Genomic DNA, 16316 nt, shown 5'->3' with positions numbered 1-16316 from the left:
TTAAATGGAGCGCATATGGAGACCTCTGCTTAAAGACTAATTTAACCCTAGCTCCTATTACTTTCGGGTCATTTTTGACCCGGGAGAGGTAGATTATCATTTTTAAATACAACATAGTTTTTAGTACAGGAATTAAAACTTTGTGACTTTGTCAAGAGTATCAAAATGCTTTTTAATAAAATTGTTTAAGAGATATATATCATTTGTGCTCATGGGGCAGTTTTACACATGATATTATGTAGATTTTTTTGCACATCTATGAATTAGATTTTTTCTTATAAACACTTCACTTACATTTAAAGCCTCTTTCCCATACTCTGTCACACACTTTTTTGTCTCCACTGAGACTGAATCTTGTTTACAAACATGTACACACACATACTCATACAGTCACACATAGACACACACATTCCTGTACAAAACAGACATGACAGATGTAGCAAACATAACAAATAAACTAAATCAAAGTTACTACGGCCTAAAGGGGGTGTGGCGAGAGTAAAAGTTCATGCACACATTAGTTTAAATAGGGCTGAAAGAGGAAATTGTTCACATTTTACTCTGCAGCCATCTGACAACGAGCCAGCTAACAGCATACTCGTGCATCAACATTAGGCAGTTCATACAAGTAAATAGAATAGATTTTGCTTAAACACATAGTAAAGAAGTATTAATGTTGTATACTTGAGTTGTACAGTTGTTTTGATGATGTTTAGTTGAAAAATAATATGTTGGTTTCATAATTTTTGACCACCAAGTTGCTTTGAGAAGATTTTTATTCAAATTACTAGTAATTCTCATATTAGGTGTTCATATAAATTGTATATTATGTTATATTTAGATCAAATTTCCCAGAAATGTTGAACATAAAAAAAGATGTCTTCACATATATCACACTGGTTTTGCTGTAGTTGATTTATATTTTGAAATGACAAAGAATTTCTACATTTGATTATTTCTAAAAAAGAAAAAAAAAAATGGCATATTAATTAATAACTTCTAGATTTGTCAGTAACATGCCAAAAATATCAATCTTTTTACATGAACAGTATGAACAGTTAAGAACTTATTAATGACTTATAACCATAAATAACCATTGGGTTATGAATGATTTATAAGCTTGAATTCCACCGGGTCAAAATTGACCCGCAAATGCAAAAGTTTATGCAGATTCTGAATGCAATAGGAGGGTTAAAGAATGGAAGAAGAAGAACTATTTTCCCCTAAACAATCTTAAGCACCCTAGGCGCATGAAGTTTGTGTTTATACTATGTGCGGCGTTGTTTTAAAATTGTTAGTTTAGAAAAATAAATAATAGTATCCATATTAATCTTAAAGCTCTATACTATTAAAGCTTAAGTATGTAACTTTTCCTGTGGTAAAATGCTTTCTCCTATCCCAGCTTAATATGCAGAGACAGCCATAGGTAAGCCATTCATAGGTTTTCTAGAAAACTGTAAACACTGTGTCTCTGTGGCACTATGAAAATTCCATCTCAAGAGAGACAATAACATCGACTCAACCAATGGCTTGAGTTAGGGGCGGACTATCTGTTTGTTCGATCAATGGACGAAGGGGGGGGCGTATTCAGAAAGCTGTTTGGAAAACATTGTTTATTTTTGCAATTCCGTTTGGCGCCTCTAGTGGTGCAGAAATTATATACTTCAGCTTTATGTATGTCAACAATTGTCTCATGTATGTTTATTTTTCCTAAGCAATTTTAGAAGAAACACCTGAGACAAAGTTGATACATACATAAAACATGACTGAGCACTCAATGAAATCTCCTGAGCTATGAAAGAGAAACCTCTCTGAGAAAACAAGTCACTGAGTCAGCAGAAGCCAATGATCAATAACAGGTTTAGACATATTGCTCACAAGCCTATCTTCAATAAGCCGAACTAGATGGGTTTGACTGATAGCTCTTCATCTTACGGTATCTTCTTTTATCTTAAACACATGCAATGAGTCAATAGAAAAAAATCTCCAGTACTTCAGGTGAAATTTTCCTTCTTTGGACGTTCTCAGCAAAAGTCTTTGACAACGTATTGTTCTGTCCTGCCAGAACTCTCTCTCTTTTCTCCATGATAGCACATAACCTCTATGTGGCAACCAAGCAGAGGGAGATTTGTGGCCCTAATTTCCTTAAGATCCACCATAAAACTGCCAGCTTTGTCTGCATGGTGGAACATCATTATTAAGCCAAGAAAACATGAAATATGGCCCCTCAGTTATCAAGGTATCACTTGAAGAGTGAAAAGCTCTATGGAGGGAGTGTATGGCTGAAAGGGGGCAGGGGGTTTCTCTGTCTGACTACAATCACCAGTGTTTTTATAGACACTAGTTTGTATGGCCAGTGACGCAAGATTTGGAATCACACACTCATTGTAATAAACATGTAGAGGGGATCTGAGAATTCCAGACAGACAGAATTTTGCACATGCAAATACCCAGTTGGTGGAAAAAAATATTCACAGTGACCTCATTTCATGTAAATGGAGGGTGAAATGAATATATGGACATCTGTGTTTTTGCATATTTAAATTATCCAGGTTAAATATAGAGCTGCTTTATCCTGAGCTGCCCGACAGGAAGCATAAATTGTGTGTTGTGTAATTTCACATTGATTCAGGATACTGTGCCTTCAAAGTATTGTTTTTGATGGAAACATTAACATATACAGTAAATTAGGTGCTCAGAGCCTGATCAATTGTGCAGACTTCAAGGACAAAAGGGAAAAATAGCATGATTCTGGCCATGTTACTGCTGTTTGATTCAGTCCAATGCTTGCAAACAGAATGCATATCATTTCGGATTGTCATCTGGAGTCCAAGCATGTAATAACCTAAATTTAAACATCAGTAACATATTTTCTAGCAATTACAACACAAGCCTCCAAGGCAGTCATTAGCGCCACTGCATTATTATGTCTCAATTACAAAATAATGCCAGAATTTGTACAAAACTGCTTTAAAACATTTAAACAGCACTCTTGGGAGGCATGCGCCATGCCTAAGGGATCTCAATGCACGATGTTCGTTATGATAACTGACTGTAGCCCTTTGAATTCCTGCTTTCCTTAGAGATTATAAAGTGACACACATTCCAGTGTGAAAATATATTCATGCTGATGATACTGAAATAAACAAAAGTCTTGTCTTTGTCTTGAAATAAAATATGGGGATATGGTTAGCTTATAACTGGTCACAAGTCTAGCTCAAAGATTCTCACACTGGGACTATAAATTACTGTTGTCCTGCCAAAAGAGTGCTAACATTTCAGGTTGTGTTCTACCCCTTTGTCTTTGTGTAAAAAGACCGCAGCCAGCAGCACATGTGGCCCTCACTGTGCAAACTCTCAGAGCCATAAAACTACATTACCACAGGGAAGGAATCAGATACACAGATGCCCAAGAGACCACTCAGTTTACAAAACACCTCAAAGTATTCCAGCCTATGAGTTATTACTGAACAACACAGGTGAGAATCAGTTGTCAATGCACTGTTTGCACCTTTTCCACTATATATAAAAAAAGGAATTGTTAGGAAAAGTGGATCATGTCATGCATTTATTTTATTTCCTTGAAGTTCACTTATAATTTTGGTAAAGTTTTTTGCACAAATGTAGTATTAATGTAGTATTACATGACCTTTTTCTACACTGTCTTCGGTTTCTGCGTACTTCTACTTTAAGACATGCCCACTGTTATGATAGGCTAACATCTTTGCAGTGCAAATGCTCCCCACCATTACACACGTGGAACTGTTTTTTTTTTTTTTCAAGAATGTAAGAATGAAAACATGCAAGCAACTGACAAAATCACCGAAAAGCACTCAGTCTAGGCAATCATTGATATACAGTATGTCCCAATTTATGTGAGCCACACCATCAAATTACAACAGTTGTTTGACTGAAATAACAATCGGAAACTGTGTCGGCACACTGTTGCTCCACAATACTTGTATTATTAGGCATACAAGATTTGGTGATGATAAATTAGTACTATATAAACAGTGAAAATAGTTCAGACTAACACACGCTGTGAATGTGAAGGGTTAATAAATCTGTATCCAGCTGTAAGGAGAGTTATAAAGGACGACCGGCCCTCGAGTTTCCCTATTCATCTCACCGCTTAATTAGGCCCATTCCCACTGGCTGTACTAAAGCCCGTTTTAGGTATTTCCCCCAGGACTAGTACTTTTCACCACTTTCGCACCTAAGGAACTATAGTTCCTCTGAGCCATTTTTGGGGGACTTTAAGCTCCTACTGTGGAGTAGGTACTTTGGGGGCATATAGGGCCTCTGGGAGACTGTGGCAGGTGCTGCAGCCTGTGATTGGTCAAAAGCCTATGACACACAAAGCATTGAAAAAGGAGAGGAGTCCACAGCTGCCATTGTAAACAACTAGCTGCTAGAATGCTTCTCAGAGGTTTGCGCTAATTTTACAGTTCCTTTAACAGAACTAACATAAAACCAACAAAGTATCCAACAAAGTATCCAAAGATGATCACCGTTTCTCATGTGTGTGTGTGTGTAACTTCACTGGGAGACACGCTTTGAGTTTATCACATCTGTACTGTTTGTACAGTGTGACTATACAGAAAATTTAAAGTGATTTCTGGATCACTACATTATTTATGACAGATATTAATAATCAGATGTTTATTGAGAGTGAGTAATTGAACACTATTATACAAACTATCATGAATTCTAGTTTACATGAGGGAAGTATTGATGCATGGTAACTTGCACCAAGACGTATTTTTTAAGTCAATGAATGAGTATTTCAGTACAGTAATTTGAGTCATAAAAGCCTTTATTGTAAAAGACTGTGTTGATAAATAGGTTTATATTGCTTTCAACATGTTGTCACTACGGCTGCAGCATGCACAGCTCTCGTGCCCAGTTTAAATTGTAACCTGAAGACAGAGACTGCGTCCGAAAACGGGAAAATGCTGCCTTCGGGGGCTGAGGTAGGATGAAACATGGTGCTTTTTAAACTGTTCAGAGACCAGTTTCCTTTAGAGTTCCATTCATCCAAAAATGCTGTCATTTAAACCATTAAATGATTAGGCAGCTGCCTACATTTTCGTCTGCAGCCAAAGCACGTGTAAAACAGCCCTAACAAAAGTGTAACTCCGATCCCGGCGTCCTCTGTTGGTGTTGTTGATTTTGTTGTTGTTGTTATTGAATTTCGAGTTCCAACCACATCAGAACAAAAAATGGTCAATAGATGAAGTTACAGTTTCCCAAAAAAAACTCTCAGCTCCGGCACTTCCAGGTTCTTATGGCAGCAAAGAAATCAACTGCTGTCTATGGGCACTTTGCTCAAATTGAGCTGAAAGTGGCCAAAAAGTGTTGATTATGGAGTTAAAAAATTATTGGAGATTTGGGCTTCTTTTTATTTATTTGTTCTCCCCTTTTCTCCCCAATTTGGAATGGCCAATTCCCAATGCGCTCTAAGTCCTCGTGGTGGCGTAGTGACTCGCCTCAATCCGGGTGGTGGAGGACGAATCTCAGTTGCCTCCGCGTCTGAGACAGTCAATCCGCACATCTTATTACGTGGCTTTATGAGCGCATTACCGCGGAGACATAGCGTGTGTGGAGGCTTCACGCTATTCTCCGCGGCATCCACGCACAACTCACCACGCACCCCACCGAGAGCGAGAACCACATTATAGTGACCACGAGGAGGTTACCCCATGTGACTTTACCCTCCCAACAACCGGGCCAATTTGGTTGCTTAGCACACCCTGGATTGGACCTCGTGACTCCAAGGGTGGTAGTCAGCGTCTTTACTCGCTGAGCTACCCAAGCCTCCTGAGATTTGGGCTTCTTTAAATTTCCAACAGCATCGGTGGATCAGGATAAACTCAGGATTTTACATATTTTATGATATTTCACAGATCACCATCATCGTTATAGCGTCTGCTCTGAGACCCACTTGCCTCGCAGCTGCTGTTGGTGGATTTGAACTTTTCACAAAGGAACTGCTCAAACTCTGATCGCAAACTGCTGTTTTTAATTTCCAAAGTGCAATTGATGTGACGTATATGAGGCAAATATGATTTTATATGAACAAAACCCATGGAAGGTCTAACGGGAAGAACGGGACCATGTCTCCACCATTGCAGCGCACAGGCTGCTGTTTGTGAAAGGGTATGTGAATAAAAATAATGTCAAACTACGAAAACGATGTCTTTGCATTTATTTTGAATGCAATAAGTAACAACTGCTTAAATAAAAAATGGCTGTCATTAAAGTTGAACAAGGAATATGATGATATTGAAGTCAAATATTAATTAACTGTATGTGGGTTAATCATTTAAGCATTGAAGATGCATATTGTATGTCTGATGGTAGTTTTCATTTTTATATGCCACATTTCTCAGGCTTTAGAAGCGTGTTAAACGTGTGAGGATGTGTATTCCTCAACCTGTTACAGGTCCGACATAATCATACAAGCATGTTGAATCAAGTTTAAACTTGTTTTTCTGAGAACTCAGAAAGAACCTATACAATTTCTTTACTGTAAACCATAGAGATCCCTTTATAATAACTTTATTTAACATCAACAAACATTATTTAATTATATAATGCTTAAAAGTTTATTAAAACGGCACTGCTGCCAATATCCACCATTGAAATATGCTGCTTAAAAGAACCTGGAAGGGTGGTTGCTTGTGGTGTGATGTCAGTAATTTCATCTATGGGCATCAAGACGAATTCATTGCGGCCAAAATAGAGGATGTCGTGGCTAAAACAAGACAGTTGGTAGCCATACAGGCGTATACTTCACCACTGTCTTTTGTTTGAGTTCTGACCATCTCAACATGAAGTGATCTCTAACATCTTTGTCTCTGAAAAAGTAATCATCTTGCAAAGATAGTTTGCCAGCTACATCAGCAATGGACCCTTTTCACAGACTATGATGACTATGATTTAGCAGCTTAAATCTAGCAAATGTTTCAATTTTACAATATTTAATGTACATTTATAACACTATACTTTGTGTTATATTACCCTGGCATTAATTAAACTACAAACAAACCAACAAACAAACTTCAGACTACCGTAATCCACTGCTCTTCATTGTCCTTTTTTGGAAAGTCATATTAGTGGATTTTTTCTTTGTTTTTGGAGCAATTGGGGATGCAAAAAAATAATAATTGCTGTGGTCTCCCATTCACCTCTATAGAAGTTTACCCCATTATTACTTCCAATTTCCACATTTAGACATCCATAATCTTAACACTTAACACACAAATCTCAATAATTTAACTTTTACTTAATCAACAAACATCATTAAATAAAAACATGAGCATTACTGCACAATAAATAACTAACAGTGATGACAACAAAAACAGCATTAGTTAGCAAAGTCATTTAAAAGACTTATAAAACAGCAAAACAATGATCCTATGACATTAACCACTAAAGGAAAGTAAGATTTATGTCAAGCAGCTGTGCGGCTGTCGGCTCCTGAGCCGGAGAGTTGAGTGAGAGGGAGAGGAGGACAGAGAACACCTGGGCATGAAGCTTAGAGGCAGGCAGGAATCACTTTCATCTGCCCAGGCAACAGTCGAGCAGGAGAGAGGGAGAGAGAGGGAGAGAGCGAGAGTGCGAGAGAGAGAGAGAGAGAGAGAGAATGTCTGTACTCCATAACACTCTCAAACAGTTACTATAGGCTGTCAGCTGCTCTCACACATTCTCATTCAGACACTGGTCTGGTTTACTCTGACACTGCAACAGGTTTTGTACTCCCAAAAATAAGATTCAATTTGTTAGGAGTGTGAGACCTATCTATGCACAAGAAAAAATGAAAGATTTAAAGTAAAAAAAGAGACAGGAATAGTTCACCTAAAAATTATAATTCTGTCATTAAGTCTCTGATACATCCACGGTGAAGTTAGAAAGAAGGTTGAAAGAGTCAGGCAACGCTATACTGTCAGCAAACATTCGGACACTGGCCACGCCACTGGGGGAAGTGTTTAGAGGAGCATTTTAATACGAGACATACACTGTCAGGTCAACAGATGTCTGTCCAAAGGGCAGACCAATTACAGCTTGTTAAAGGAGCCTGTCTCCTTTTTCAATATGCAAAACATAAATGTGACTTTCATGCATTAAAATGTATACATACCTTATTCTATGAAAAGAATAAACAAGAGATAATTAAAATAAGCTGTTTTAACCACTTGATGATGATTGCATGCATGCAGTAGATTATGTGTAATTTGTCATGTTTATATTCTGCATTCATGGCACTTATGCTAATGCTATACGTTGCCATAATATGTATTTTGTATTTTTTGAGGAATTTGTGAAAAGAATCCATGTAAGATCATGAAAAAACTGCAGCATGCAAAACAACAGAGTCAATGGGCACTTAAGAGTACTTGAGTAGATTTGGTTCCATTTGTAGACTAATCTAAAAAAAAAAAAAAAAAAAAAAAAAGTGTTCATGTTGACTGATCTCGACTGAGTGAAGGTGTCTAACAGCCAGTTCAAAGTTTTCCTAAAAATTTGCGCTGGCAAGCCATTTTTAACCAATGCAACAAACTCAAAAACCTTCTTTTTGGACAGATTTTGTTAGAAATTGTGTAATACACTTCTTCAATTTTGCTAGAAATACAGTATATTGCCGCCTTTACTCTCATTCGGTATCTAACTATGGGAAATGCCTCAGGCGTGACAGACCATGGAAGCGCCAATAAAACCACATCTGTCCGAAGGGCAGACAAATCACAGCTTGTTAAAGAAGCCCATCTCCTCCCTATAACAACAGCCTTAGATGGTTCAGAAAGTCGTTGCATCTTCCAGGGCGGATCCTCTTGTCTTGCTGTTAGACCTACAACAGAGGGTGTGTAGTCACATGGGATTCTACCAGTTGGGGGGACATTATGGATATACTGAATCTCCCAATTTACCCCCGCTGTTCAATAAACAGTTGCTTGCGGAGAGTGGGGAGGTGAACGATGGCTATGAGGAGGATGACAAATGTCTTCTCAGGGAACACCCGGATGAAGATGAGAAGACAAGATGCTTCCCTCGAGTGGGCAGGGTGGCGAAGTGGCATCCAGCACTGTGGACTGTGACCTTACCGAGGTCTGCAAACGGGCAGCGGCTAGGCTCAATATTGATTGGCCAGCATCTCCTGGAGATCCAGCAAGACTTTTACGATGGTAAAAAAAACTCCCCTCTTGTCTCCCACCAGCAAAACAACTGTTGCCACCACTGCCAGCTCGCCTCAGTGAAATGAAGCGCTTTTTGGATAAGCCATTCTCCCATCGCGTGCCTGTCAAGGGCTATTCGTTGCTTGACTAGTTCTCCTACTGCTGATCTTTCAGTGGCCCACCACCTGCATCCAAACAGGAGGGCCATTCTCTCCTCTGCCAGCACTTCTCTTCCTGCGAAATTGGAGTGCTTCACAGCGTCAAAAACAAATCTTCGGCTCTGTCAGTAAAAGCACTTAATGCTAACTCTCTCATGACGGTTTATTAGGCCGAGCTGTTGGCAACTAGACACTGGCAGTCCAAACTCGGCTGTCTGGGAGGAGATATGCAACATTATGGACCTCAATTTTTGCACCTCACAGGGCGTGGTCCAAAATTGTGGCCGGACAATGGCCCTCACCGTTGCTGGCGAGAGATCGCCCTGGCTTGATCTGTCGAGCCTCAGTGACAGAGAGAAACAAGACCTTCTCGATGCCCCTGTTGACTCGAAGGAGCAGTTTGCGGCAGAAATATGACATTCATAAAAAGGAAAAAGAGGCAATTGATTTCTGTCTGGCACGCAAACAAGCTCCCTGTGCTCCCGCTACTCCATGGCCCACACTCCACCACAGAGTAGGAAATTTATGACGGGTTCTCAGCCTGTTAAGCTTCAGGGCGTGGACCAGACTGCGCAGTCCCAATTGTCTGCTTCAAGCTCTAAGCCTTGGAGTAAGCAGATATTCACAGCTGTTGCTGCTAAATCCCGATCAGCATGCCCCTCTAAGAAGAAGCTAAATATCTAGGGGATTTGTTGTTTTGGAGGGGAACTGGCAGCACTCAGAGTTCTCTGCAATGTTTCCTCTTGTGCCCGACGCATCCTCACCCCCACCTGCCAAGAGGAAGAGAGTATGTGATGCAGGTGTATGTTATGTTCACCACTGTGGTCGGGCCAGTTCAGGTCTCCTCCATTAAAATATGGTCGAGTACTACCCTGTTCATTATCCCAAGTTCAGTGTTCCCAGTCTCAGCCACTGAGTGAGTTTGTTGGACAGGAATAAAGCCTTCTCAGCTATTAAAGTGTGTTTGGCTGCTATTTGGGCTTGCCATGTGGGGTTTGACAAAACCTCAGTTGGCCGGCATCCTCTCATATGCAGATTTATGTAGGGTGTGTGCCATTTGCGGCAAGCTATTAAGCCTTTGATTCCATCATGGTACCTATCCATGGTGCTAATGCACTCTCACAGGCACTGTTTGAGCCCCTGGAGAGTGTTCATGGTAAGCTAGGGGCATGGCCACCTCATGGATTTTATTTAGGGGTACATCCTTCCCTGCACACATTTTTAAAGGCTGCCATCCATGGCACATTCAGTTCTCAAGGTCGGCTCTTTAAAGAAATTAGTGGTTATATTTAATTTCTCTCTGTCACAGTTTGGAGGGGCAGCTTCAGAAAGCATGCAATACGGGAGTTGGCCACATCTTTCCCATAGTGAGATACTGAACAAATTTTTGAAAGAGAACGTTGGCAGAGTGAGGCATCTCACCAGACTTCCCTGCTTGCACAGGCTCAGGGAAGTGTGTGCTTAGAATGTCATTTCAGAGCATTACAGTGGTTATTATAAGGAAGAGGGGGACTCCTTTAACAAGCTGTGATTGGTCTGCCCTTCGCACAGATGTGGTGTTATTGGTGCTTCCATGGTAGGTTACACCTGGGGCATTTCCCATAGTAAGATACCTCACTCTGTTATCAGAGAAATGGAAGCGTAAGCGGTAGTTCTAGCAGGAACACTCTGGATCCATATGCTTTCATTCAATCAGGCATCTCCTCCAATCACTTTACAGCCTCCTCTTTATAAGTACACACCATCTATATTGTTTGCAAACTTACGTTGTTTTCATCCCCCTCCAGCCCATCCCCACCAGTTTAGGTCCCGTCCTGTGCAGGGGTAAGCTCCGCTCCCCTGCCATCATAGCCTCCGACCGGATCTCACGGTTCAAGCAAGTATCTGTGCGCTGAACCGTAGGATGAGGCTTATGTCAAATATTAATATTATACGTTTCTCTACATTCGTAATAATTCCAATCATCAGTCTTTTATGATAGAACCGGCGTTACGCAATGGTTTCAGGTTCTGTGGAACACAAAAGATGATATTTAGCAAAAGTTCCTGGCTGCTCTTTTCTATTAAAAAAGTGAATTTAGACTGGAGCTGTCAAGCTTTAAAAAAAGCACCATGAAAGTAGTTTATACGACTTGTGTGCTATATTCAAAGTCTTCTATAGCCATACAATAGCTATGTATAATCACATCAAAATTCAAATCACCATTTGCTGAAAATCTTCACCTTTTTCGAAGCACTGAAATCTTTTTAATGCTTGTGTACATTCAAATATGGTACATCAAGTGCTTCACACCAGATTTAATGTCAATGATGATGTCACGACATACACAAAAAATGATGTTTAACTCAGTGTTAAACCTTATGTGACCTGTCTTTCAGCAAAAAACTATTTACATTCTGTAAAACATCTTTTTTTCTATTAAAGAAAGTAAGTCAGACTTGTTTGGAAAGACGTGTGAAGGAGTAATTTTCAATTTTAGAAAAACTTTAGAAAGAGACACTAATCAGTAATATAATCTCTTCAAACAAGACATTATCCATTGAAAACAGCTGTTAAGACCTGTCCAAGATAACAGAGTGTTATCAAATATTTGTTACCGCTAATACTTCTTCATTTAGTAGTGACTTTTTGAACTCAAAGACTGAACATTTTTGGTCAGTTCTGCTGATACAGTTCTTAAGCTGATTTTCTCTAAGGACAAAATACATCATTCTTCAGGACAGTCAAAAGATGAAGAACTGTGTATGCATCTAAGCTTCAGATAAGTATCAGAAACTGTCAAAAAATGAAAGAGTGCCATGACACACTAGTCTGTTTTGAGTTTGTGTTAATGGGCGAGTCACACGGCAGAAAGCATCATCAGTGATAGAAAAATGTCACGGTGAGCATTGAGGTAAGCACATTCATCCTCAGGGTCTGCATCTCATCTTTGTGAGGCCTCAAACAGCGCTGTATGAAAACATCTCAGCTCATCTGTTACTGCTTCTCACAGCTTTTATCACTGAAGATGGATCTCACCATTAGATTCCACATAACATTTATTCCTGTGTCCTGCATTTCTCCTTAGGGATCAAGGGTTCACTACCCTGTGCTCAAACATGGGTCAACTGGGAATTAGTGTTTTGAAAGTGCCACATAGCTAGCTACTTCACAGTTTGAGGAAATCAATCTACAAATTACTTGCTTATAATTATATCTGCTTATTAAGCTGTAATAGGAGAAAGTATTTTAACATAAAAATAAATTACATTTCACAATTTTTCTTTAATCAAATTAATTTAATCTAGAATAACTCTACTGGTACATTAACTGCTTTTGGAAGTGTACACAGACTCATTTGAGCAAAATACTGCTTACTTTGCTATCATATAACAGATACAAAATTGTATAATATCAAACATTAATTTGAATGTTATTGGCCTCTTGTAAATTGTTTAGGGACAAGGATTGTCTGATTGTCTGGTAGTGTTTTATGAAGTATTTTTAGAAAGACTAGAGCCAATAAAGGGTAAAGGATATTTAGCTTAAACATTTTTAAGTAAAAAACCAACAGATATCCCTTTAGACCATTTGTAGTTAGTGTTAGGGAATGTATACACTACAAGACTAGTTTACAATGATTAGCTTGACTATAGTTTTTAGTTGATTTTTATATTTAGGCTACATCCGCACTTATATGTTTTCAGTTGAAATGTATTGATTTTGCTAGGTTTATGTCTCTCACTGCACTGTGAGGTTTACATCCTCAACCATAAACAGAGATTTTCAAAAATTAGTGAAATTAACACAAGGGGAGTTTGTTGACTAGATGTAATATCAAAGGCAGTTTGTATGAACTATGAGTGCACTCAACAAGTATATAATCACTTAAAGTGAGGAAACATAAATATAAGGAGATAAATGCAAAGTTTTGTTCCTCCAAAGTAAATACCAGATCTTGAGAAAGAATTATATAGAAAAAGCTTGCATGTGTGAATTAGTTTCAGTCTGTGTGTCTTGACTGAAGCCCATCCATGACTGCACTTGAATCTACAGGAGGCTCATGCCCTGCTTTCAATGAACCCCTCATTTCCTGGTGCTTTAAGGGGAACCAGAGTTGTGGCCCTTCACAAAGCCCTGTTTGACTGATTATTAGAGTGACCTGAGGGTGAGGGTGAACTACTCAAGCTCATTGTGAGGCCCATGACACAGGAAAGGCAAGTGTAAAACAAGAGGATCTTACTCCAGTTAATGTTCAGAGGTGACCTGCCCATTGGCGGTATAAGACCAACAAGCTATGCTTGATTTTCAGCAATAACAAAAAAAGTCAGCTGAGAGAACCTGGAAGTGCCATAGTAGTGCACACAGATGCATTACAAGTTATAATAATAATAGTAATAAGTACAAGTATTAATAGTATGACTTTTAATAGTTGGCTCATACAAAAACGTACGACTTTCACTCCAATAGAAAAAAATTAACGAACCAAGGAACGATGTTATTGCGATTTTCCTAAGTTTAACCACTAACCCAAACCCTACATATTTCCATGATTTTAATATTAAAATACATTTTGTGTTAAAGAAGAGTGAAAACATTAGGGTTTGGAATAAGACAAGGGAAGCATATTACAGGTTACTGATATAAGTCTTTGCATTGCATAAATAAACATAGAATGAGCAACTAAATTTGTACACAGACGTTTCCTTTTTTTAAATAAATTGTTGGATTGGAGGCTAGATTTGAAAATTGTAAATATTTGAAATTTTGTCTGATGATTGGTTGGTCTCTATATGAATAAATGTCGTACCTTTTGGTATTAGCCATGTAATACAATATTACACGATTTAAAGTTATGACAGTATGTTGGTACTGCATAACACAAAACTTAAAATGAACTGAAAGACAAAACAAATAAACTATTATTTCTTACCACACTATGGCTGTAAAGAAAGCATTACCATTCGCTAAAATAAAACTAATTGAACTAGTTTTATTAGTTGAAAGGAAACTATTTGAAAATGACAATTTTGTTATCATTTATTCACCCTCATGTTGTTCCAAACCCAAAAAAGGAGATGTTCCTTTAACCCCAAAAAAAAAAACCGTAATGAATACTAAATGCTAATTACCACACTAAAGATAACTAAATTAACTCTATAACAAAATAGTCCAGATGTTCAGTGATTAGGAAGGAGCTATCAAATTAAACAAGTGCATTGCAAGTGTCGCTCCTTTTTGGCTTTGTTTACAGCATTGGGTCAAACTGGCGTGTACCGAAAGAGTGCAGATGGTCATGTTATTTGAGAGGTGGTAGGTTAAATGCATTGTATCAGCACTAGCTCTGGCTGTCACTCAGTCCACTCGCGCAACACTCCGCTGTCCGGGAATGCATTGTCCCCATTTGGACTAAAAGCTTCTTGTGTACATGTGGGTTGAGCAAACTCATCAATAATCCTTAGAAAACATTTCAAATGATGTGCCGTATGTCCACATACATCACTCATTTAGCTTTGAAAGAAATACTTGATGGTTGCTTCTGTCACAGGGCTTGTATTGGTTACATTGATTTATATAATCCAGTTGACACATCTAGGAAGGGTCTTAAGTTCCTCAAACCCATCTAGATAATGTCTGTCAATCTGTGTCCAACTGTATGAGCTCTGATGTTAGCAACCGTAGTGAAAACCAGTGCAGTGAAAACATGTGCTGGAATTCTCCAAAGTAAACATCATTTCATTGTGCCAAAATGGACATGCACAGACACACACACACACACACACACACACACACACACACACACACACAGGCACACATTTACATACCCTATTTAACAAAGACACACACACAGACCACACATATTGTTGATATAACACACACAGCCTTCAGTGTCAATACACACACGAGAAACATAGAAAAAGACAGACATATAAGTTGGGCTTCATGATGAAGTGCCATATTCAGTCTCATGTAAAGCAACAAACAAGAGCACATCTTAATAAAGCTCTACATACCCTCTGAATAGGCCTCGTCTCCTTCTTCAACTTCAATCGTTTACTCCATTCCTGATATCCTACACCATGTCTGAGATCTGCTCTATCCGACAGCCACAGACTACACCAAGCACAGAAGAAGAGAAAAAAATACAGCATGAATTAGCATTCCTAAAGCAATCATGTGACTTCACTTCACCAATAAGCTGCCTCAGATTCATTATGATCTACCTCTTGCTCCTCCCTCCCTTGGAGCTTCTCTCTCATTTCACTCTCTCATAGAAACCCTTTGACAAGACTGTTGATGTCCAGGGTGCTTTTATTATGCTATTACACTTCCAATATCCACAATCACTTACTCTAGAAATATAAAGGAAATGTGTAGAATGTGTACAGAGTTTTGAACTGTGGAAATAGTGTAATGAAAACTAGACGTCCCAAGGGATGTCATAACTAATGTGTGAACAGAGTTATAACACACTAATTGTGTGTTATAAACTAACAATTGAGAGTTTGATATAAAATCACAATTCAGAGAGAAAAAAGTCGCAATTGCAATATATAAACTCACAATTATGAGTTTATATTGTGATTACGAGATCTAAACTCACAATTGTGTGACATAAACTTGCAATTGTGAGTTTGATATAGTTGCAATTCCGAGAAATAATGTCACAATTGCAAGAAATTAAGTTGCATTTGTGAGATATAAACTTGAAATTTTGTGACATAAACCTGCAATTGCGAGTTTGAGATAGCCGTAATTCCGAGAAATAAAGTTGCTATTGCAAGAAATAAAGTCGCGATGGCGAGATAAAAACTTGCAATTGCAAGACATAAACTCACAATTGTGAGACATATACTCACAGTTGCAAGATAAAAAGTCACATTTCCAACAAATAAAGTCATAATTGTGTGATATAAACTAACAATTGCAAGTCTGATATAGTTGCAATTCTGAGAAATGAATTCGCACTTGCAAGAAATTTGCAACATACTCATAAATGGAT

At 38.6% G+C, this 16316-nt stretch overlaps 1 protein-coding gene across 3 annotated transcripts in view; it reads right to left on the bottom strand.

The window, feature by feature from the left end:
- LOC127419682 (polyhomeotic-like protein 2) overlaps nucleotides 1-15458 on the bottom strand; it is a 61278-nt gene extending 45820 nt beyond the window's left edge. For all 3 annotated transcript variants that reach the window (XM_051661276.1, XM_051661277.1, XM_051661278.1), the window contains exon 1: nucleotides 15328-15458. The gene's annotated coding sequence lies outside the window, so the exon portion shown is untranslated. The remainder of the gene's footprint in view (nucleotides 1-15327) is intronic.
- Nucleotides 15459-16316: the final 858 nt, after the last annotated feature.

This window comes from Myxocyprinus asiaticus, chromosome 29 (assembly GCF_019703515.2).
Source record: "Myxocyprinus asiaticus isolate MX2 ecotype Aquarium Trade chromosome 29, UBuf_Myxa_2, whole genome shotgun sequence".
Taxonomy (NCBI): domain Eukaryota; kingdom Metazoa; phylum Chordata; class Actinopteri; order Cypriniformes; family Catostomidae; genus Myxocyprinus; species Myxocyprinus asiaticus.
Note: the sequence above shows the minus strand (reverse complement) of the source record. Positions and strands in the feature narration are given on the sequence as shown.